The 24043-nt window shown below is 42.5% G+C and overlaps 1 protein-coding gene across 8 annotated transcripts in view; it reads right to left on the reverse strand.

The window, feature by feature from the left end:
* Positions 1–23579, reverse strand: part of BCL9 (B-cell CLL/lymphoma 9) — an 87904-nt gene extending 64325 nt beyond the window's left edge. For 5 of the 8 annotated variants that reach the window (XM_013993355.2, XM_021089957.1, XM_013993363.2 and 2 more), the window contains exon 1: positions 23279–23579. The gene's annotated coding sequence lies outside the window, so the exon portion shown is untranslated. The remainder of the gene's footprint in view (positions 1–23278) is intronic. The other 3 variants (XM_021089955.1, XM_005653070.3, XM_005653072.3) reach the window with 2 other exon arrangements.

Below are 24043 nucleotides of genomic sequence, written 5' to 3' on the forward strand. Positions count from 1 at the left end.
ATCACATAGTTGTTGGCAAGTGCACTGGGTCTCCATTTCCTCATCTGAAGAACAACAAGCTTGGTTTTCATCATGGCTTTAGGAGTAGGAGAAAGAATGGAAACACTGGAACTCAAGAAAATCAACAACAGTGCTGTCCAGCAGAACTTTCTGCCAAGATGGAAACGTTCTCTCTCTGCACTGTTACATTTGGTAGCCATTAGCTTCAGGTGGCTATTGAGGGCTTGCAGTGAGGCTAGTACGACTGAAGAACTGAATTTAATTTTATTAAGTTAAATTAAATGTAGGTGGCCACATGTGGGTACTGGATACCATATTGGATAGGGCAGATGTCAACTGCATTTTAAGCCAGAACTTTAAGTATAAAGATAAAAGAATAAGGGAGTGGTTTGAGAATTGTTTCAGTTGAAGAATACATTTAGGCAATTTATAAACAGAGCACTATTACGGTTTTAGACCTTCTAAAAAGAAGCATGGACTCTCATTTTGTAATGATAGCAATAATGGTACCTTACAATTATATAAGACTCTATGCTCTCCTAAGTTCTTTCATGGCTATAATTTGACCCTCACAACAACCCTGTGATATAAAAGACAAGTATTATTATTTCATTTTACAGATGAGGAAGTTAAGACCCAGATGCTGAAATTGAGGTGACAGATTTCAAATAGCAATGACGTGGTCAGTTTAATCAGTCACTCAAACTTCACTTCTCCAGTTCTACTCACAGACAGTACAACCTTCCGTCCTTCCTCCTGCTTAACTTCACTATGGAAGTGGTAACAAATTATACAATTCAATACACTAATGATAGGAGGAATGATGAGGAAAAGCAAGGAACTCAATAATCCACCAACTGGATCATCAAACCCTGAAAAAATCCAGAGTTAGTTGTGTCTCTGGTGAGAAAAAGAAGGGAGTGAAAAGTTAAGTCCTACTGTGTGCCAGGTGTTTTACAGATTATACTTGACAGAGCAAATTCTATGAGACAGCATTCTCAGCGGCATTTTATTGTCAATAAGGTTGTTCACCTGAGATCACACGCCTATTGAGTGGCACGACCAGGATTCTGTTTCCCAAAGTCACATTCAAGTTCAAAGGAAGAGAAAGATCCTCACCCCCTTCCCACCCGCCCACAAATTCTCCCCCCACACACCTCACCCCAGAGCATGCTGCAAAGTGGTTAAGCATGCAGGCTTTGGAGTCACTCAGGCTGAATTTGAACTTGAGATCTGATGTCATTCAAGGGATTTGATGCTTCTGAGTCTGTCTGCTCAAGTGCAAAACTGGGGAATCTTTTAACCTACTTTACAAGGTTTTGAGGTGGATTAAAAGAGATCTTGTGTGAAAACAGTATTGTACCTGACACAAGGGCTTAGTGAATGGAAGTTATTAATATTTTGCATTATTATTAAGATGCCACAGACTCTGTGAGCAACTCTAAAACAGGAATTCCAAAATTATTTTGGACAAAGTAGCATTTCTGCTAAAGTCTACCATGTAGACAATCTCTGGAGGACAAAGAACACTCACTTGGACAATGCAGGTTCAGTCGGACATTACAGGTTTAGTATCAGTGATTGAGACAGAAACATGAAAGTGATGACTTTACTCAAAAAAGCCCAGGAGCTGTAATACTTTTCTTGACTTTTCATCTTCTGGAAGGCCGGTGTCAAACCTGACCCTCTCTTTAGCTCTAATCCCACATATTCAAGTCTCTACCTGAAGGTGACACCTGAAAAAAAGCCCACATTCTGCAAAGAGAACCCACTCATTTATTTATTCATTCATTTTGGCAACTATTTCTAAAGCACCTCATCTGTGCTAGGCTTGATTCTAATAACTGGGATACAGGGAGGAACTAGGCAGAGTCTCTGAGTTTACTTTTGTTAGAGGGGAGCAGATACACAGTCAACAAATAAATCACTTCAAGTTATAGCAAGTGCTGTAAAGAATAAAACATAGGATAATGTAATAAAGAGGGGCTGTGGGCGAAGGTTATGGTAATAGCATAGTTAGGAAAGGCCTCTCTGAGGAGATAACAAGATAACATGTAAGCTGAGACAGACTGACTAGAAAGGCCAGTTAGGTGAGAGCAGAGCATTCAGGGCACTGGATACAGCAGATGCAAAGGCCCTGAGGCAGGAATACAGTTGGTGCATTTGAGGGACTAAAAGGCCAGTGTGGGGAAGAATGCTAAGAGACAAGGCTAGAGTGAATCAGGGGCCAGATCATGTAGCGCTTATGCTAGGCCATGCTAAGGAGTTTGAATTTCATTCTAAACGCAGCAGAAGGCCATTTGGATATTATTAAGCGGGGCGCAATGGGATCTGATTTGTCTTTTAAAAAGATTACCCCTAATCCTACCATCCCCTTGCCCAAACACATAAATGTAAGTACACAAGTGCACGCACCCAGTTGCTCTTACGAGCATCATCATTTTGCCAGTTATCTGTCATGGGTGAGTCTCTTCCCCACCTCCACTCAATCTGTGCCCAAATCCTACCAAGTCAGCCTCTTATGTTTCTGAAGCTCAGCCCAGCCTTTGCAGTCCCACTGCTGGCACCCTACTTCAAATCCTCACCAGAATTACTCTAGCACCACTCTAATTAGTCCTCCAGACTCTTGCCTGACATGTCCACCACCACACCACTGTCAGATACATCTTCCAAAAGCAAAGGACTGCTTATGTCCCTGTTTTTGCTCAAGAACTTTCAATGGCTCCCCACTGCCCAAGAAACTAAATTGTAAACCTCTAACCAGTGTTTAAGATCCTCTGTGTATCCTGAGTTGCACACTTGCCACATTCATCCTATGCTTTGGCCAAACTGGTCTACTTACTCTTCTCAGAACATGGCTTGCTTTCATTTATGCTGTTTCCTGGGTCTGAACTGATGCTTCCTCCAGTTACATCTGTGATATCCTTATACTGTTCATTCCCTGGAGTCAAAGGATACCATCTTCATGCTGCTTTCTCGGCTCTTTCTGACTAGCTGTGAGCCTCCCACAGGATTTTGTCTGAATCTTTTTAAAGCATTTATTAAATTGTTCTTTGTAGTATAGTTATCTGTGTACGTGTCCTACTCCTCTGCTAAATTATTAGCTCCTTGAGGGTGATGACTAAATCGTATTCATTTTTTATGCTTGTTAGTCCCTAGCAGAGAACACAGTGTACAGGAGGTGCTTGATAAACATTGGTTGAATGAATGAATGAATGAATGAACAAATGAATAAATAGACAATGAGACCTAAGATTCATCTTTAGGCAGCGTTGCTCAATAAGATGATTTTAGAAAATTATGAATAATCATAAGAGGGAATAAGAAAGATCTAGTCCTTTAATCTTCGCTGTGGCATTTAAGGGCTCCTGGGAAACACAAATAAGCATGGAAATAGGTTTCCATTGTTTTACATGGAATGGATGTGAGAAAAGGTCACTTGGGAGTTGCAGAAAATCAGGCACTGTGTTAACAGTGCCCTAGGACATATATTCCGTGTCTGTGGCTCCCAGTACCCACAGTCCTTCAATCCCCAAGGTGGGTTTATGGGAAATAATGTAGAACCATTTCCCATAGCAATTAATTTTGAGTTGAGTAGTTCCTTTTTAGAAAAAAAAGATAAAAGTCTCAGCTAATTCCCTAATTCTTCACTGTACTATATTAGCATTCCAGAAAGACTGAATTAGTGTGCTGGGGTTTACCTCAATCAATTGTGTTGGTGAGTTCATTTATCTTCAGTGACTTTGCTTTGGAAGAAAGGTATTGAATGAACTTCCTCATAGAGCAAAGGCTTCTATTTATGTAGAAAAAGGGCATTTGCTTGGGAAGCAACAAGGCAACATTTCCTCATTCACTATCGTTTGCTTCATATGGTGACCTCGACTCTCTTTATGAAGGAGGATAACTAGAAGCCTCATTTAAATCACACATATATTGTGAGTACCATTTTTTAGTGGCAAATCATCTCTTATGAATTGTCTGAGAATCATGAGGCTCCCATGAAATGATGGTGCCTTGTTTTCATTACTACTTAACGTTGAAAAAGACTCCTCCTGGAAGATTAAGGAATCCACCGAAGACACGTCCTTGAGCACGAGAAACATGGCAGCCAGCACTTGGTCAGTGTATGGCTTGCCTCACCCTGAACTGCAGCCCCTTAGGAACCTCATCTGTGCCAACACACCTTCTTGGCCACTAAGAAGTTGGACGCCCGTTGTGTTTTGAGTAGTAGGGGTGGTTCCCTGCATCATTTATATAGTTTTCTTTTCCTTTGTGTTTTAAATTTATAATTTCTTTTGAAATATGAAGTCTTCATAGCATGTCCTAATGAAGGGAGAAGAAGCAAGGCTTTTTAACTCTGGTTTCTAGAGAGAGAGACAGAGACAGAGAGACAGAGAGACTTTATTTCTTAAGAGTGTAAGAAACTAGCTTTTACCAGCATGTTAAAGTTTCTGTTATCTCTGGGCCTTGATCCTGGCTTTCAGGTCCAACTACTGTTCAATTGCCCAGAGGGTCGGGGAAAGAATCCTCTTCCTTGAACAGTTTTGGTATCTGTTTCTAAGAGAAGTCAACAATGTGAGTCCTACCTTTAGAGAAGAATAAGGTAGCCACTCTCTTGCCTGTGGCTTTCCAGGGAAGGAGGAAGAGAGTGTGTTTCTTTTATGACATTTCGCTCCTTGAGGTCAGAGTACTCTCTTTTAGTTCAAAGCAAATGAGGTAAAAATACCATTTTTGGATTTCAGGAATAATTTACAATGGGTAAATCCATGTTAGAGGAGAAGGGCATGAAAGCATGGGTGCAAATTCTGGCTCTGCTTCTAACAAACAGATACGTCATGTAAGCTGCTTCACCGGTCTGAGGCTCAGTTGGCCTAACAGCAAAACAAGAACAATAATACCTGGGGTTCATGGAGGTTTTGCCTGAGTTAAACGCGATGGCATGTGTAAAGGCCCTGACATTCTTATAGACAAGAGGGAAATATGGGGCATGACAAAAGAATTTGGTGGACTGGAAACTGAACAACTAAGACTTCCTGTGACCTCCCAATGGGCTCTGTCTTTGGCCCTCTCCTGCTCAACGTATAGCAATGCTTTCATTTATGCTCTGGAAAACGTTTTTTAGAAATCTCATTTGTGGATGCTACAAAATTGAGAGAGATGAACATCAAATGCAAAACAACCACGCACACACACAAACCCCCCAACAAAACAAAGTAAACTAACAAACAAACCCAAAGTAAAAATCCTTAGAAAGTCAATTCTGACAAAATGAATTTTAAAGTCCAGGCTGCCTATGTAGCAGCAGGTGTTAAAAAAAAAAAAAAAAAGGGAGGAGGAGCAAGGAACGAGGGATAGTAAGGGATAGTAAAGAAAGAGAAGGAGCCAGGGAAGGAGTTCACAGATCTGTGATGAGAGCTGGAAACATCAAATGTACTCACGCAAGGTACCAAGAGAAGTAGGTACCTAAAGCAAGGGAGGTGATAGTTGTCTATTCCACACAGAACAAAACCATCAATTCTGAATATCTCTTTTCAAAAGGAATAGAGACATCAATACAGCAGCCAGAGGAAGACGTTTCTATATCATGTCCTATGAGGAACTCAGAATGTTCAGCTTAGGAAAAAAAAAGGCTTGGGGGCTTTCATACTTGCTTTCAGATATGGGAAGGGCCCCGTGGTGCTTGACAAGTGAGGCCAACTCTAGATGTCTCCACACACAGAACCAGGACCAGTTAAGGAGTTGAAAGCAAAGCTCACAAAAGGTGCACACCGAGATGCCAAGGGGCCCTGACCTCTTGGTGCTTCTCAGAGGCCATAGGGCTCCTGGGCAGAGAGTTATCATGAGGGTTCAAGCACCAGACAGAGGCGGGGCCAGAGGAACTCAAGCTGTCCTTTTACTCTTAGAAATCCAGGGCTCTCATTGACTGCGGTGTTGCTCACGGTTTCCCCCCTGCCCCGAGGAAAGGTTTTGGGGACATAAGTCCAAAGGGAAGTGCTTTTAGTGAAATACAATGTTTTTATTATTATTATTATTTAATCTCTGAGTCCTGGGCAAACACTGTTTTCAATCCCCAGCATCACACCATGGAAAGGGCCCTGGATTTGGAGACCGACTAATTTGGGTTAAACTCCAGCTCTAAAGTTTATCTGCTTCTTGACTTTAGGTAAGTTACTTGACTTTTCTGAGCCTCATTTTCTTCACCTGGCAATATTAACACTTAATTTAATGGTTGTTGGGAAGATTACATAAGATACTATCTCACTGATTCTAAGATGCATGTTTTTCACATTTTAATAGCTCTGAAATCAAGATGTCTTTTAACATTGGTGGTGTGCTACAGTTTAACTGGGAATATTTTTTTTCTTCCATTGTGGCACATAAAGTAATGGGGGTTTTACAAAAATCAACTGCAACTTATATTCAAAGGAATACGCTAACATATATTAAACACTTAGCGTGATGACTGGCACACAATGAGTGCTTAGTACAGTGTTAATTTCATTCTTCCTTTTCTAGACAACTGCTTCATAACCTCTTGAGGAACAGGAGGTCCTCAAGAATTAATTATTGGAACTGGCCTACAGAATCTTAATATGGAAAATTAATGAGAAGGTTCACACCAGATCCTATAGAGGGTTACTTCTATTCTACACACACACACACACACCCACCCACACACCCATTCTTTCTCACCCCATTTCCTTGTCATATAAACTTTCTGTAATTTTCCAACTGTACCTGCTCAGTTTATTTTGGTTCAAACATTTATCGAGCACAAGGCTAAATGTTTTCACCTGCTTTATCTTAGAAGAGAGGATATTCTTGCTGTCACCAACAGTCTACCCCCATCTCCCAAACCAATCACCTGCCACAGAATGTCTTTGTCAATTTTAATATCCTTCAGATCTGACTTCTTTCCTTTTCTGGTGCATCAATTCAATATGCTTTCCTTTGTCATAAGACGCATATAATAAACCCAGCGCTGCACAGATACATCAGTCAGGGGAATTTTTGCTTGACCGGGCTGGTCCTGAGCATAAACATCAGAGAGGTTTTTGGTAGTCAAATACTGTGGTCGTAAGCATGGATTTTTTCCCCCAAGTTAAGAACATTATCTAATCCTTTATAAGATGTTATCAAATGTATTGTCTCACTATGATTTTGTGTTTGTGAGCTACCTAGGCTAATTACATATTACACAAAATTCAGTTCTTTAGAGCTGCCTTACATTTAACTACTTAATGGCTTATATCATCTCATCTTACAGCAATATTAGGAATTCATTTGCCAGCTCTTTCTCTCTAATCCAACCTCTGGATGGTGGATTGTAGCTTAGGACCCTCACCAGAAGACATGCAGTGGCAATGCTGAGTTTCATTTTTGTTGGTTCTGTCAGTTAGCTATTAGTCAATGTTTACTGAAAGTCTACTATACACTCATCGCTGTGCTAGGTTCTGGGACTAACTAGAAAGATAAAAGCTAGACCTTCAAGTTATCCATCTTCTAGGCCAGGCATGGAATGGAAGCCAGATTGATCCAGGGCCCTCCTAAGTGTCTGACATTTAACTGACTAACCAGTGGTCTCCATTCCTTCTTCAAGTGTAAAGACATAAGGCTCATAACATACTGAGTTATCACAGCCAGTAGCAGCTACTCTCAGATACCTGCACCCTGATACTCCCACCAGTGGTGTTGTCTGCTCACCAGAAGCCAGTCTGTTTGTTCCCAAGGCCATTTATGTTCATCCTTCCTATCACCGAAATTATAGAATTTTTTTTGGCCACGCCCATGGTAAGCCAAAGTTCCCAGGCCAGGGACTGAACCCATGCCACAGCAGTAACCAGAGCCTCAGCAATGAGAACGCTGAATCCTTTACCCACTAAGCTACCAAGGAAGTCGTGTCATTACACAATTGAACTAAAGTTACATAAAGTAATGAAATATGAGTGCAAAAGAGAGAAGCTGTTTCTTCGAGCTCTAAGTTGAATGTTTGGAAAAGGCACATTAAAGGTGAGTTCCTGAAAAACGTACTGTAAATTTAGGCATGGAAGAGTCAACTGTAAAACATCATTAAATCTGGAAAAATCTGACTGCCTCACAAAGTGTGTTTAAGATCTTGCTCCACTTTAGAGAAACGGAGACAAAATGATTTTGAAATCCTTGGAGGTGTGACTTATACAAGAAATAGGGTTCAGAGCACTAATGGGAGGCCCTAAATTCAAAAGAGGCCTTGGCCCAACATCAAAAACTTGAGGGATGTTCTGAGTTGAAATAAAGGCTTAAAGAATGATTCCATCATTTCGTATGATTCTCGGTTTAACCTACTTGTTCAGCTAAACCACCAACTATTAACTGAATAAGGTATAAGAATTTCTACTGTTGTTAACATAATAATCTGTTAAGAGCTACAATATAGGAATTCGCGTCGTGGTGCAGTGGTTAACGAATCCGACTAGGAACCATGAGGTTGCGGGTTCGGTCCCTGGCCTTGCTCAGTGAGTTAACGATCCCGAGTTGCCGTGAGCTGTGGTGTAGGTTGCAGACGCGGCTCGGATCCCGCGTTGCTGTGGCTCTGGCGTAGGCCGGTGGCTATAGCTCTGATTCGACCCCTATAGCCTGGGAACCTCCATATGCCGCGGGAGCAGCCCAAGAAATAGCAAAAAGACAAAAAAAAAAAAAAAAAAAAAAAAAAAAAAAAAAGAGCTACAATATAAGGCAGACAAGACGACTTCTTCCTAGGGCAGAGAGGGATTAGGATGGGCTCCACGGTGGAAGTGAGTCCTGAATTGCGTGCCAAAGGATACAGTAGGAGTTCTTAGGGAAATAAGGAAAAGCCAGTCACTGCCCAGGGAAGGGATCAGTATTGTCACTTAAGTCAGTTTCCCATTCGTTTAAAATCAACCCAGAGGCAAGAGAGCATTGGTTTGACTCTATTCTCCCATTACTGTGTGTCCCTAAGCAAGCTGTCTGTGCCTCCCTGTCTGCATCTAGAAAGTGAGGACAATTACAGGATGCACCTCCAAGGGCTATTGAGAAAATTATGGGAGATGTCTTTTAAATAATCATACATTAATAAAAACATATGTAAAATTATCTGAAGGCTTTCTGGGAGCAAGGGAACAGGCATGCTGCAGATGGGGGAAATGCTGCATACCTCTTCTAGGGTCTCCTGCCATGAGCATAAGCAGTAGAACTTCAAGAGAAGGAAAGGTGTGGTGTGAGCCTCAGGGGCTGGGAGCCAGTCTGCTCTTTTTCTTTTTTTATTCTTTAAAGTGTTTGGCTGCACCCATGGCATGTGGAAATTCCAGGGCCAGGGATCGAACCAGAGCCCTTGCAGAGACAATGCCAAGTAGTTATGCTGTAGGCCACAAGGGAAGTCCCAGTCTGCTCTTGAGATGGGCAAGCCAAGTGGGAAAGCAGAAGCTCTTGACAATCAGCTCTCAAATTCACACATCACAGCTCATCAACCACTTCCAATTAGCTCATTCAGTTCTCCCAACAAATCCATCATTTTACAGGTGAAGGAATTGGATCACATAGAAGGAAGTTATGTATCTCATTCAAGGCTATATAGATGATTAACAGAGATGATAAAGTAGAACCCTGGTCACTTTATTCCAAAATATGTGTACTTCCCAACACCCTCAGACTGCCTTTCTCCTGGGCTGTTTAGTTCACAAACCCTGGGCTGCTGTGTCTTGTATTTGTTTGTCTGTTAAAACTTTTCACTGGATGGGATGCAGCAACTAATAGCTAAAATGAGGGTTGGAGATTATCAGGGATTTCAATTATCCTGCCTATCTCTGACCTCCATTACCAGGGATAATCAGAAGCTAGCTCTAGCAATTTTCTGAAACTTTCATTAATTTTAAGTAAATTTATACAATGTCATTTCCCCTCTTTATCCAAATTAAAATGTCCTTGTCTTTTCAGTTTCTCATTGCAGGCCAATCCCTTGCATGTCTTAGAGACAGTCTGTTGTTTTTCTCTGGATCCTTTGTATTTCTGCTTTGTTTTCTTTGAAATGAAAGGACCCAATGCCGAATTCTCATTTTTAAGGTGAAGTCATAACATCAACGTATATCATTAAAATGTTTTATTGTAATTACAGAAATAGTCAATGCCAAATTATGTGCACTATATTATTTTCTGCATTATTCTTTATCCCATTCTCAAAGTTAATACAGCCTATTATATCTCATTCATTCTTCTGACTGCTGCTGCACAGCGAGCAGATGTCTCCATTGAGCAATCCACAATGAATCCGAGATCTTTTTCCTGAGCACTTACAAGTAGAGTAATTCAGAGCCCATCAGTGAGTATGAGCTCTTTCAATTGTTCCTTCCAGTGTACATTAGCTTGCACTTGTCTACATAAAATTTCAAAGAATCATAGATATTAGAGATGGAAAAAACCAGTTAGTTTATCAAGCTTGCCCACTCTGCCAACAAAAGCAAGCAAAGGAAATCATTCTATAAGTTCATGCTATTTTAATGATGCTTATTAATAATAATTACAATTACTGTTTCTATTACATGGTTTCTTTCATCCTAAAATCAGTAGAGATGATGCTTTTTTGTTAAAGCAACATTTCTTTTCCAAAAGGGAACCGGGGTTCAGACAGCAATGTTACCACACCCAAAGCCAATCCAATGAAGCCAAGAATTCAGTACAATTCAGTCCAATAAACATCTCTGAGACTTGTAAGGCAGGGACCCTGTTGAGGGACACACAGGTGAGCAGCTAAAGCCCTGCCCTCTTGCTTATTACCTATTAAGGGATTTGTGATAGTGAACACATATAGCTATTAGGATCATTTCAAGCAAAGTACAAGATGGAATTTCCTTGTGGTGGAGCAGGCTAAGGATCTGGTGTTGCCACAGCCGTGGTGCAGGTCACTGCTGTGGTGCAGGTTCGATCCCTGACCCAGGAACTTCTACATGCCAAGGGGGTGGCCAAAAAGAAAGAAAGAAAAGAAAAGTACAAGATAACATGGACACCTGTTACAAGATAACATGGATCTGGAGAGATTTCTTAGGCTCCAGAAATTAAAGAGTTTGTGAGGAAGGTGATATTTGAGCCAGGCTTTAAAGAGAGGATGAGCATAAAGTCCACTGACAGAGCTTGGGAAATAGGGGACTTGAGAAAAGAACCAAAACAAACAATAGATCTTAGCTGGGTTCCTCATAGAGAAGAACATGGACATTCTCACTACTTGGCCTCTTTAAACAGGGTTAGGAAACTTTAATTTAATTAACCACCTGAAATAATGATTAGAACTCATAGACTACCAATCATGACTATACTTACGGAGATGGGACAGAATGTTTTGAATTAGGACTGTCTCAAAAAAAATTCAGTAAGACTCAGATTGTACATAAGGAAAACTGGGGAGTTCCCGTCGTGGCTCAGTGGTTAACAAATCCCACTAGGAACCATGAGGTTGCGAGTTCAATCCCTGGCCTTGCTCAGTGGGTTAACAATCCGGCGTTGCCGTGAGCTGTGGTGTAGGTCACAGATGTGGCTCGGATCCTGTGTTGCTGTGGCTCTGGTGTAGGCCGGTGGCTACGGCTCCCATTAGACCCCTAGCCTGGGAACCTCCATAGGCCACGGGAGCAGCCCAAGAAATGGCAAAAAGACAAAAAAAAAAAAAGAATAGATATTTCTCCACTTTTAGTCAAAGAACCTAGCTTTGAAAAAACTATTATCTGTCAATACATTACCACAGGTGTTAGCTACTTTATAGCACCCTGTATAAAACACATGGTGTGAAGGAAAAGAAAACTAAAGAAGGCTTCTAGTATTTGTCCCATCAAGGACCATTAGGAATGTCATCTCCACCATGAAGCTTTCCCATGTTCCTTCCATCACTATTCTCTTCACCCCTAAATTAATGTTCTCTCTCTTGACTCCCAGTTCTTTAATCCATTGCTATATGCTTCTTCTTCTTCTTTTATTTTTTCTTTTTGCCACACCATGGCATGCAGAAGTTCCTGGGCCAGGGATTGAACCCAAGACACAGCAGTGACAATGTCGAGTCCTTAACCTTTAGGCCATCAGAGAACTCCACTATGTGCTTTATAATCAGTTTTGTGAGCATCTATCTCCTTCCACCAGAATGAAAGCACCTAAAGGTAGGGATTCAGCCTTACTCACCTTGCATTTCCACAATACCAAGTCTATTTTTCATTGCTTGACACAAAATAGACATTCAACATGTGTGTTAAATCATTTCACCAGGTCTAAGAGACCTTATTTTTTTGCTTTTTAGGGCTGCACCCATGGCGTATGGAAATTCCCAGGCTAGGGGTCGAATCGGAGCCTACGCCACAGCCACAGCAACTCAGGGTCTGAGCCTCATCTATGACCTACACTACAGCTCACAGCTACACCAGATCCCCGACCCACTGAGCGAGGCCAGGGATTGAACACACATCCTCATACTAGGATACTAGTCGGATTTGTTTCCGCCGTGCCACAATGGGAACTCCCTTGACCCATTTTAATTATTAAAATTCTTTTCCCTTTGTACCTTTTCCAGAATGCGGCCTTGCTATCTAATCATGACACGGATTCGGATGCAGCAGAAGCGTGTGCACAGCCACCACTATCTATTCTCCATCTAATCAGCATGTATCTCTGGTAATAAATGGCAGAATTATTGCCCTGAAGAAGACCTAAATCTTGACTCAGTCATAAGCACATTCATCAACTCTGTGACTTCAGAAAACTTTGGAGTCAGACCAACCTAAGCTCAGAGAGACTCACACACAAGCTCTGACTGCCACTTACTAGTTGTATGACTTTGGGCAAGTTAAAGTCTCTAGACCTCAGTTTCCTCAACTATGAGATGAAGACATTAACAGCACCTATCACGGTTTGTTTATTTATTTATTTAGCTTTTTAAATTTATTTTTAAAAATTTTATAGTAGATCCACAATATATTAATTTCTGCTATTCAGCAAAGTGATTCAGTTATACATATATACATATCAGTTCCCATATAGGTTATCACGGAGTATTGAGTAGAGTTCCCTGTGCTACAAGCAGGTCCCCATTGACCACCGATTCCAGACACAACAAGAGTGCATACTGGGTTAAATATGACAACACAAGGAAGGGTTTAGGTCACTGCTTTGCACATAGCAAGTACTCAATTGAATATTATTATTGTATCTTCATTCATAAAGTAAAAACTAACACCTGAAACATAAACTATTGTACCTCTACCTCAATAAAAATAAATAAAATAGAAACAATAATACAAGCACTGCAGGATTGTAACAAGGTATAAATGACAAGCAAAATGCCCCCCACATTGTTTAGTCAATGTTTCCTCCCTTCCCATGTGCTGGGATAAAGGCCGCAACTGACTGAGCTTCTATTACATTCCAGGTTATGTGTGCCACTTTAAATGTATTATACCATCTAATTTAATTCATATAATAAGCTATTGAAATAATAATCATTATCCCTATTTTACAGATGAGTAAATTGTGTTTCAGAGAGAATAACTAACCAGCCCAAGGTCACATCACTAGTTCATGACAGATTGTCCCAGAAACTAAAGATAAGAGGGATCAAATACAGAACAGAGAAATAGAGGGAGAAAACACAGGAAGAAAATATAGACAGAAACTCCCTAAGAAACTTTGGATTCCTATTTATTCTTACCTTGGGCCCCATTTCTAGGATTTTCTTGCTTTTTAAACTAGCCTCCGGGATCTGTGTCAATATAATCTCACTTTCACTATTCACCTACTTCTGTTTTTAATAAATATGTGAAATGATGTCACTCATCTAAGAACTAACTCTAAGACACCTCCCTCTCGCAATTTCTTTCCTGGTAATAAATATGCTATTTGTTCTCACAGACTTTTTTTATTATCTCACTTATACTAATCATCATCCATGAAACATTTTAATTTTTAATAATCTAGTTATCTTTAATTTCTTAGGCTTCCACAATGGACTCATAAAAGATAAGTCAACTACATTTGTTGCCAGCTACATGGAAGGGAAGATGGCCTTCCTTAGTTCCTACTAAAGGGCAAGCCAGTCTCATGCTGAGCTACAACCCCCTGTTCCCACCCACCTCCCTCTGCCACAGCATCCTGGACTAGAGGTGCACTTCTGATCCTTGGGTAACACCACTCATAGGCTGGTTAGAGTCGCACTGAAAAGATGAGTTGGATTCTTTTTTAAACCAGAATTAGGGAATTCTGAGAGAACGAAGCAATTAACAGAGAACACTACAAATGAAAGGATAAAAAGACGGAAGCCATGAAGGAAGGAAGATGGGGATAGTGGGGTTCTGGACATGCAGGTCTTGGCAAGTCACAGAAGCAACAACGAGGTGTAAGCAAAAGCTATGAGACTGAGAGTGGCTCCTCAGAATAAAGCTAGAAGACAAACCAGCAGGTAGCACCCCAAGTAAGGTGAACACACAGGGAGAGGACGGGATTGGCAGAAGACAGGGGGTGAGTCCCGAGAGTCTTCGAGTACCTAGAAGACTTCCAGCTCTAATTCAGGTTCCATCTGGGAGCATCCTCACAATGAACGCCTCTTTTCTTGAGGAAATTTAAGGGAGTCTGCTCTTTGCATTCAGAATGACTTTTCTAGAGGGTTCAGAAGTTAAACTCTTGTTTAGATGATGAAAGTTACATTGTATCCTTCCACTCCTTGGTTTCCGATGGGTCACAACTGCAGATTCCTGAAAGTCAGTTATTCCCCTTACTGTCCTCTGATTGTCCCAACGTCCCCAAATATCTCTTATTTTCCCTGTTCTGAGATAGAAGAAACTTTTCTTCCGCTACTACGTAAATATCAAGACAAACTTCACCAACTCATTTATCATCAGTGATTCTTTGACACAGAAAATAAACCCTTAGGTAAGAGAAGCATAAGGTTCAGGAATGGGAAACATGACAAATAAGCTTTAGGGGAGAAGAACTGGACATAAGAAAGGGAGGGAGTTCTGTGGTGTGGCAGGTTAAGGATTTAGCGTCATCACTGAAGTGGCTTGGGTTGCTGCTGTGACGCAGTTTCAATCCCTGGCCCAGACACTTCACATCATGGGCATACCCCCCCCCACCAAAAAAAAAGAAAAGGGGGAGAAAGAAAAAGGAGGATTTAGGGGTATGAAAACTTCCTTATGGATGTATAATTTCTTCTTTGCAGAGAGGGAAAAGAGTGACTACCCTAATATAAGAAATTTTCTTTTTTTAATGTGGGACATGAATTTGTATAAATTAAGATTTTTACCTGTCATTCTTTTTGTATTTAGTTAAATGTATTAATGAGTATATTTTGATGTAAACTGTTTATTTCAAGCAACAATATTGGTTACTCACCAGCTCTGTTTTCACCCTATGCTAGGCTTTGGGGGTTTAAAAACCAAAGACAGCCCCACTGCTTGATGGGGCCACAGCTCAGAGTGGGAGGTAGGTAATTCCAGTGCAGCATGATAAGGGCCACATAAGTGCATCCCCAACCCCAGAGCGGTGGGGCAGAGATAGGGTGGTTTGGGTCTAAGAAGCTTTCCAGAAGAAATGCCTAGGATGAGTCTTAAAGGAGCGCAGGAGTCGGCTTGGAAAAAAACCAGGCAGAAGAATGTTCCATGCAGAGGTAGCAGCCTGGGCACTGGCACAGGAGTTAAAACCCTGCATTCTTTAGAGTATAGTTGCCTCAAACTGCCCAGGATACCATGGATTTCTCTACCATAAATCACCAATCTAGGTAGCCTTAGAACAAGTACACCTTCCACCTGCATTCAAAAAGTCCCTTGTCAGAGTTCTTGTCATGGCTCAGCAGAAATGAATCTGACTAGCACCCATGAGGATGCAGGTTCGATCCCAGGCCTCGCTCAGTGGGTTAAGGATCCAGCATTCCCGTGACCGGTGGTGTAGGTCGCAGATCTGCCTCAGATCTGGCATTGCTGTGGCTGTGGCGCAGGGCAGCAGCTACAACTCCAATTTGACCCCTAGCCTTGGAACCTCCATATTTAGTGGGTGAAGCCCTAAAAAAGACCAAAACAAAACAAAATAAAACAAAAAACAAAAGCAAAAAATCCCTTGTCCACACACCCTCCACAAAATTTTCCTCCTCAAACATATACTAACTACACAAGGATAACAGACGGTCCAATATATTGAGTAGAGGCAAGATAAAGCTACCTCAAGATTCACAAGTTTCTCTTCTGAGCAAATGATGGCTTGGTTTCTTTCAACCACCATTACTGTTAATTTTGAGTTTTTGTATTTATTTTTCAAGAAAAAGAGTGAGTACGGTTTTCATGGAAATCGCTAAAGCTCTCTAAAACTTTAGATTAGAGGCATTTTGAACCTTGAATAGCATAAAAATGCTTTTGATATTTCTATCATTAAAACTAGATTGACAACAATAATATATAGAATATGCTTTTCTTTTCCATCATAGTTTAACATTTATCAATAATGGAGTTCCCGCTGTGGCTCAGTGGTTAACGAATCCAACTAGGAACCATGAGGTTGCGGGTTCCATCCCTGGCCTCACTTAGTGGGTTGAGGATCCAGCATTGCCGTAAGCTGTGGTGTAGGTCAAAGACACGGCTCAGATCTGGCGTTGCCATGGCTCTGGCGTAGGCTGGCAGCAACAGATCCGATTCGACCCCTAGCCTGGGAACCTCCATATGCCATGGATGTGGCCCTAAAAAGACAAAAAAAAAAAAAATTATCAATAACCGAACAGTTCACATATTTCTACAAAGTATAGTCTTACATTCTTTTTTTTTTTTTTTGTCTTTTTTGCCATTTCTTGGGCCACTCCCGCGGCATATGGAGGTTCCCAGGCTAGGGGGTGAATTGGAGCTGTGGCTGCCAGCCTACGCCAGAGCCATAGCAACGCAGGATCCGAGCCACGTCTGTGACCTACACCACAGCTCACGGGAACGCCGGATCCTTAACCCACTGAGCAAGGGCAGGGATCGAACCCGCAACCTCATGGTTCCTAGTCGGATTCATTAACCACTGCGCCACGACGGGAACTCCCAGGCTTACATTCTAAAAAGCTTGCTGGTACACTATTTCACAAACCTATTCCTGTTTTTCCATCTTTAAAGTCAATAATGCATTTCTCTCATGATTCTACTTCTAAGGATTGTTATAAGGGAGAGCAAGATAGCCAATGTTAGAAATTTTAAGCAACCAAGAATAAAGAAATAATATAGAATACATAATATGTGGTTTTCAAAATTCCCTTCCCTGGTTAGAAGGTAATTATACTTTACATACTATTTTTTTTCCCAGATAGAAATAAAACCAATTCAGAAAGAGTCAGTGGCTTGTTAATTGTCAAAACAGCCTTGAAATAGTCCCCTCTTGCTACAAGCAAGATGATATTTTCTAAAACATGGCCGAAGAACTTACTCTGGGGTTCTAAAAATTGCATGTAAAATTCTAAAATTGTATCTTTTCAAAGGTTTAACCAACTTCAAATGAATAATGCTTGGAATTACTCAGAGAAAATATGATTAATAAAAACGTCATTCACTTTCGACCCTCTTTGTCCCACTATTGGCCACATTTCAGAAACAATTTATTATTCACATCCTAAATGTATTTTATATATAAAAGATATATACTCCACATGCATTTATTTATTTATCATCATATTAGCAAGTCTTCAGCAAGATCCTTCAGGAGTTGCATATCATAAAGATTGTCAATAGTCCTGTCATGCCCAAAAGCATAGGGTTAAACACACGGCTTGTATCAGAAGCATTATAATTGCTGAAACTGGTCCCTTGCATCCTCAAAACAATATGGAAGCATAAGGCAAAAAGGAACAGCACAATTTCTATGAAAAAGCAGTGAGAATGGTGAAGCTGAGAGATATACCCAGTGCCCGTCCATTTTAAATCCATACTTATTATACAGGAAGACATGCATTCAAAACAGCCTATTCTTTTGAAAATGGTTCTTAAGTCTCCTTGCACATGTGCCTGCATGCTGACTGGCAAATTCTCCTAAAATCCGTAAGGTGAAATCCCACTTTTTCCTAGTGTGCTTTTCACTTCAAAACGTCAACACAGTTTGGATGTATAGGAATGAATCCTATATATCCACCAAACTAACAACATTTCCCCTTTGCTAACTGTACTTCTTGAATAGGGTCTTGTGTAAGGTGACCAAACGGCCAGATTCATGGAAGATCCTATTTATAGAATCAGAGAAATACTGAATGACGGAGCTGGAAGGAAACTTGGAGAAGATTTACCCCAATCCTTTCATTCTAAAAGAGGTCCAGAGAAGTAGAATGGGAAGTCCCAGGTCACAGATTGGCAAAACCAAAGCCAGAGACTGGTCCAATGTACTTTGCAAAAAAACGTGTAATTGTTAAATTAGAATCTGGGGGGGTCCTTCTCTTTTGAACAACATTCTTAATCTGAGTCTTTAAAAGAGGGGCCCAAGCTAATGCCCCGTCAACACAGTTCCTTTGACCTGAATATCATGGTGATTGCTGCACTCCTTTGTTTCTCATCTCATGAAAAGATTTAGTCTAACAGGAAGATTTAATCAGCTAGCCATCTTGTCCCTTATCTTCTTGTGAGTCCTTGGCTAAGTCACATAACCTTACTCAAATATAATAGAAGGATAACAGTATCACTTAACTAAACACTATTATTTAACTATACGAGAGGGCTAAGCAAATACCATTTTAAAGTACACTAAAATGTCAAGACAAAAAAATGTAGAAAATTTCCAATTTATATCTTTTTTTTTTTTTCTTTTTTGGCTGCCCCATAGCATATGGAGTTCCTGGGCCAGGGATCGAATCCGAGCTGGAGCCGCAACCTGTGCCACAGCTGCTGCAACACCACGGGATCCTTAACCCAGTGCAGTGGGCCAGGGATGGAACCAGCACCTCCACAAACTGAATCATTAACCCACTGAGTCACAGTGGGAACTCCCCCATTTTACATCTTATATGTATGTCTCTTGGAGGGAAAGACACACAATTTCCTTCAATGAAACTACATGCAAAAGCAGTATTTATAACCAAGGGGTTTTGGAAATGTCTTGCATGTTGTTTTGGTTTCACCCTCAGTAGCACTGAGGCTCTAGCACTTTTATTTATACAAGTACCCACACGCTATGTACCTTTTTAAATGTTATCACAGACTTCATCTTTATTCCCCCAGAGTTAAGGATGGCCTGGAGCACTGCTGTCTGGCTCCCCAGTTCTGTTAAATCCTTCCCCCCAACCAGACCCTTGTTTTATTCATTTCTGAATTCCCCACTCAGATTACTCCTCTCTTTGGACTACTCTTCCAAGGCAACCCAGACAGCCTCCCCCAGAGGCAGCTCCCCAGTGAGTAACACAGGGGGTAAGGGGGTGGGGGAAGGGATCAAAGACTTGCAAATGAAGTCATGCAGCTCACAGGAGAAGGCAAAGGCCACAGGTGCCAAACGCAGTCAGCTCCGGAAAGGGTAGTTGCTACGAAGTGAGTCTGCTACCACACTGTGTAACAACGCTGAGTACATAGAAATGACTCTTACTTTGCTCATCACACGACCCGTGTGGGTTCCCAAAGTATAGGCACCAAACCTATGATTTATGTGTGGGTGGGCATATCTGTCTTCCTTTTAAACTACCATATTAATCTTTAAAAAAGATGGATTGACAACAATGAAGACAACACCTCTGAGTGCTAGGGAAAGGCAGGATGTAGGAAGTGTCCAAGCATTAACACAATCTGCCTGCAAGGAAAGGACTGGCATGGCAACCATATATCCTCTCCAAAAAAAGACCGTGAACGGGGTGGGGAAGGTGTTCCTACCTTTGACCTCATAAAATCAGTATGATGTTAATAAGAGGGGACCCACTGCAGAGGCTTTTAAAATGTTTTCCCGTTATAGATACTTGTCCTTGTTGGTAGGCATGGGAAGGCCCTTTCATTACACTATTGATTTTGGAATTCCAAGATAACAGTAATTATGGTGGAGTATCCTGCAGCTAAGTGTTTAGCATCAACTGGAAGAACTACGGAAGAAGGACAGTGAGACAAGAGCCTCGTTAACCACATGTACCCTCTGATGCCCGTTAGGGTTCAATAAGCGCATGGAGACTGTAGCTAATGTGAACCACCCACATAATGACTGTTATATAGGCTGGTTCACTATGAGTGTGAAGTTATTTAACAGCCCAAGTGTAAAGGGTGAGCAGACGTTATTTGCATCTCTGTCGTACTGTGTGGAGAAGCGGCGGGGAGGGAACTCTCTGCTGTCTTTGGAAGCACTGGACTCTGTGTGAGTAAGAATGCTACCGGCAGGATGGAAGTTGGCCAGGGCACGAACTCAGTCACAAAGACAAAAGGACAGTGAGCTTATGCCTAGTTAGAAACCTCAGGTCAATGACTTAGACAACTTTATGCCCTGCACTGTAGTATCTGCATCTTATTCAATGTGTATTATTAATATGATAATTACTAATTTGTTTACGTGGTTAATGTTTTTTTGGTTTGGGGTTTTGTTTTTTGCTTTTTAGGGCTGCACCGGCGGCATATGGAAGTTCGCAGGCTAGGGGTTGAATCAGAGCTACAGCTGCCGGCCTGTACCACAGCCACAGCCAGATCCGAGCGAAGTCTTTGACTTACACCATAGCTCGCAGCAATGCTGGATCCTTAACCCACTGAGCTGGGCGCCAGGGATTGAACCCCTGGACTCATGGATAGTAGTCGGGTTTGTCTCCACTGAGCCACAAGGGGAACTCCCTACAAGGTTAATGTTGGTCATACCACCAAGACTGCCAGCTCTTTGAGAGTAGGGCTATATCTGCCTTGTTCCTTCCTAGATCCTCAGTGCTCAGCAGGGTGCCTGGTACATAGCAAGTGCCCCTAAAACATTGGCTGAATAAACAAATAAATACGTGGATGAGTTCATGCAAAGTCAGGCTGTGACGCACGTTAGCCATGTTTGTTCCACATGCCACAAAGCGGGCTGAGTGTGTAGCTCTAACCCAGCACAGCAAGCAGAACTCCAAAAGCTGCCTATCTTGGGCCGGCCCAATGCCAGAGGGGGCAAAATCAAATGTGGAGGCCAGGTAAGGGTGGTTGGCATAACGACTGACCCCCAGGGCCTTCTGAACCCAGGGGGTGGTCCAGATGTGACCACAGCTTCCTTGAGTCCCCTCAGATCATTGCTGATGTTTCCTGGGCTTTAGTGTCCTCCTTGCAAACTTGAGGAATAATCTTTCTTTTCCCTTGCAATTCTGAAATTCTAACCTTTTAGGAAGACAGCTGGCCCCTGAAATCTTGCCAGAGGCAAACCATAGTAAGACCTGCTTACAAAGTAGCAAAAAATGAAGTTTTTACATTTCAAGTTGAGTTCTCTTCCAGTGACACATTATTGGGGCATGGGGTGGGGGAGGGGCATCCTTGCCAGATCCAGGCCAGTGAATATCTCCCCATATCCTTTCCCACACCCAGAAGTCAGGTTCCCCAGGCCTCCATGGGAAGAGCATAAATATTCTCAACCAGGGCTGGCGCTTTGCTTCAATCTCTAGCTATCACACACAGTCGGTGGGTCTGATAAACATTTGCAGTTAGAATGGAAGGAGGCACAGCCTCCCAGACTTTTCACAGATTTTTTTTTTTTTTTTTTTGGAAGTAGCAGAGTCACAGAAAACCTAGGTAAGAAGGTGAAATTCCCCCAGAGAATTCAAAGAGAGCTACACCTGAGAGCCTTGAAACAATCATTGCAGAAGAACAGAAGAAAGGGAACCCACAGTTCAAGAAAATAAGCAGACATTTTTTTCCTTTAAACAAATCTTTAAAGATGATTATTAGGCACTGATTTTAGTGCTCTACGCCCATCTCTCAAGATGTCACTTTAAAAAGCAAAGGTTTTATCCACAAAACCACCAGTGAGTAAACAGCCTTCACATTCTTACCCTCACACACACAGTAAGATATTTACTCTCTGATAAACAGCAATTGTAAATAAATCGCATTTAATTTCTAAAAGCCACAATAAAAATCTTTAACCTCCAAGGTAGAGTTTACAGATGTGCCTGCATGCCCTGCCAGCGCCAGAAAACACAAGGTCTCAAATAAACTACTATAACGGGAGGCACATTTTCTCTCTCAAGCATCTTACATTGACCTTTTTTAAAAAGAAAAAAAATATGTCCAAGGGAGGAGGAAAGGGGAAAACCCAAGCCCTCCCACCCCATTCTCTGTACAAATCGGCAAATAAATCTAACGAAAAGACACAAGAGAAAAGGACAGAAGCCAACAGGTGGAAGAAGGCTTTTTGTTTCCTTAGAAATACTCAGACACTTGATCTGTGTTTCCCGGTCTATTTGTCTCAGGGTGTCTTAATGACGGTTTTATTATCATGATGCTGATGATCAGGAACAATGATAACACTTCTACTTTGTGATTCCACAGCATTTCTAACTGGAAGATTTCTCCAAGCTTTTGAGACACCGTGAGCTGCTTCACCAAATCCCAGGGGAGGCACGCAGCATCCCCGGTCAGCTCTCTGGATCTTACGGACGGGGAAACTGAGGCACGGGGCATGCCACAACTCCTTCACAGCCTCTACCACCAGAGAAATCCCCGAGACGGGAAAAGTTTCTGGAATGTCTTGCGGCAGAGTTCTCTCGCCCGCCCTCGTTGCCTGCCATGCCGCTCTTCCTCGCAGAGTCTGGGCTCGGGTGATAAGGCTTGAGGTACCTCCCCTTCACAACGAGGCACGCCAGGGCAGGGTGTGGGAAGTCCACACACACACACACACACACACACAGGCACACTCGCACACACAAAGCTCCGTGCAATCTCTGCAGGCACTCGGCAGAGCCCCAGCCAGCCCTGGCTCAGCCTTGAGAACGCACAGCTCAAGCTTTGCAAGGAGGCCTCCTTAAGCTCCAGGCTGGGGCTGCTCGGATCCAGGGCTCTGCCCTTCTCTCCCTCTCTTTCAGGCTGCTCCCTCTCTCTCTCTCTCTCTCTCTTGCTTTTTTCCCCTCTCGCACCCTCCACCTTCACACCCTCCTCCCATCCCTCTCCATCCTCCCCTTCTCCCGCACCAACCCAGAGGCACAGATCGTGTTCCTGGGGTTCCCTAGAAAGAGGGGCCATCCCCAAGCCCTGAGCGCCTGGAGAGACTTCCAGGGGCAAGGCAGGAGCCCAATCGCAGGACCCCAGCGCTCGTCCTGAGCAGCGCAGGAATGAGACCCCCACTTCCAGGCACGGGCGAACCAGCCTGCCACAGAAGAAGGAATTGTTAGGGCTCTTACCTTTTTTATGAGGAGAAATTCTGGAGAATCATTTCAGAAACTGAGGGGGGAAAGTGAATGAAGACAAAAAAGACCCTTTTCCTGCAATCCCTGGCCTCCTGGTATCAAGACACTAGGACAACATCAAAGCAACTTAGGGGGAACACTTTAGGGGCCTATTGTCTGCTCTGGTCTGATCTGTTTTTCTTCTGACTCCCCCTCTTGCTGCGGTGACACTTGGTACGGCCCAGGCATTCATGCCAAGTAGCTTTCACACATGGAAGCTTGTCTCAAGCAATTGCTGACAAGCCACAAACAAGACATTCTCCCTCCCTTCTCTGCGCTCCCCCCACTCCTCCCCCCTCCACCTTTTCCTCCCCCCCCAACCCTGTCTCCCCTCCTCCTTTCTTCTGAATGCAAACTAAAACTCTCCAGTGACAGGCAGGCTCACAGGCTTGGCCTAGCTGTGCACGCAAACACACACACACACACACACTCAGACACACACACACACACTCTCTCTCTCTCACTCACACGCAAGCAGCTCAGCTAGTTGCTGCTGCACTGGTGGAGTTAAGAGACAGGAAAAAGCCTAGGCTGAGTTGGGGGCAGGGAGAGAAAAAGAGGGAGAGGGGGAGGAGAGCCGCCTCCTGTGTCCTGGTAAAATGGCAGAAGAGAGGTGAGCCCTTTGGAAAAACAGCAGTGGCCACACACGTGTGCACACAGACACACACTGGGAGGCAGTGGGAGCTCCAGGAAGAGTGAAATACATGACTCCACAAAGGA

This window comes from Sus scrofa, chromosome 4 (assembly GCF_000003025.6).
Source record: "Sus scrofa isolate TJ Tabasco breed Duroc chromosome 4, Sscrofa11.1, whole genome shotgun sequence".
Lineage (NCBI taxonomy): Eukaryota > Metazoa > Chordata > Mammalia > Artiodactyla > Suidae > Sus > Sus scrofa.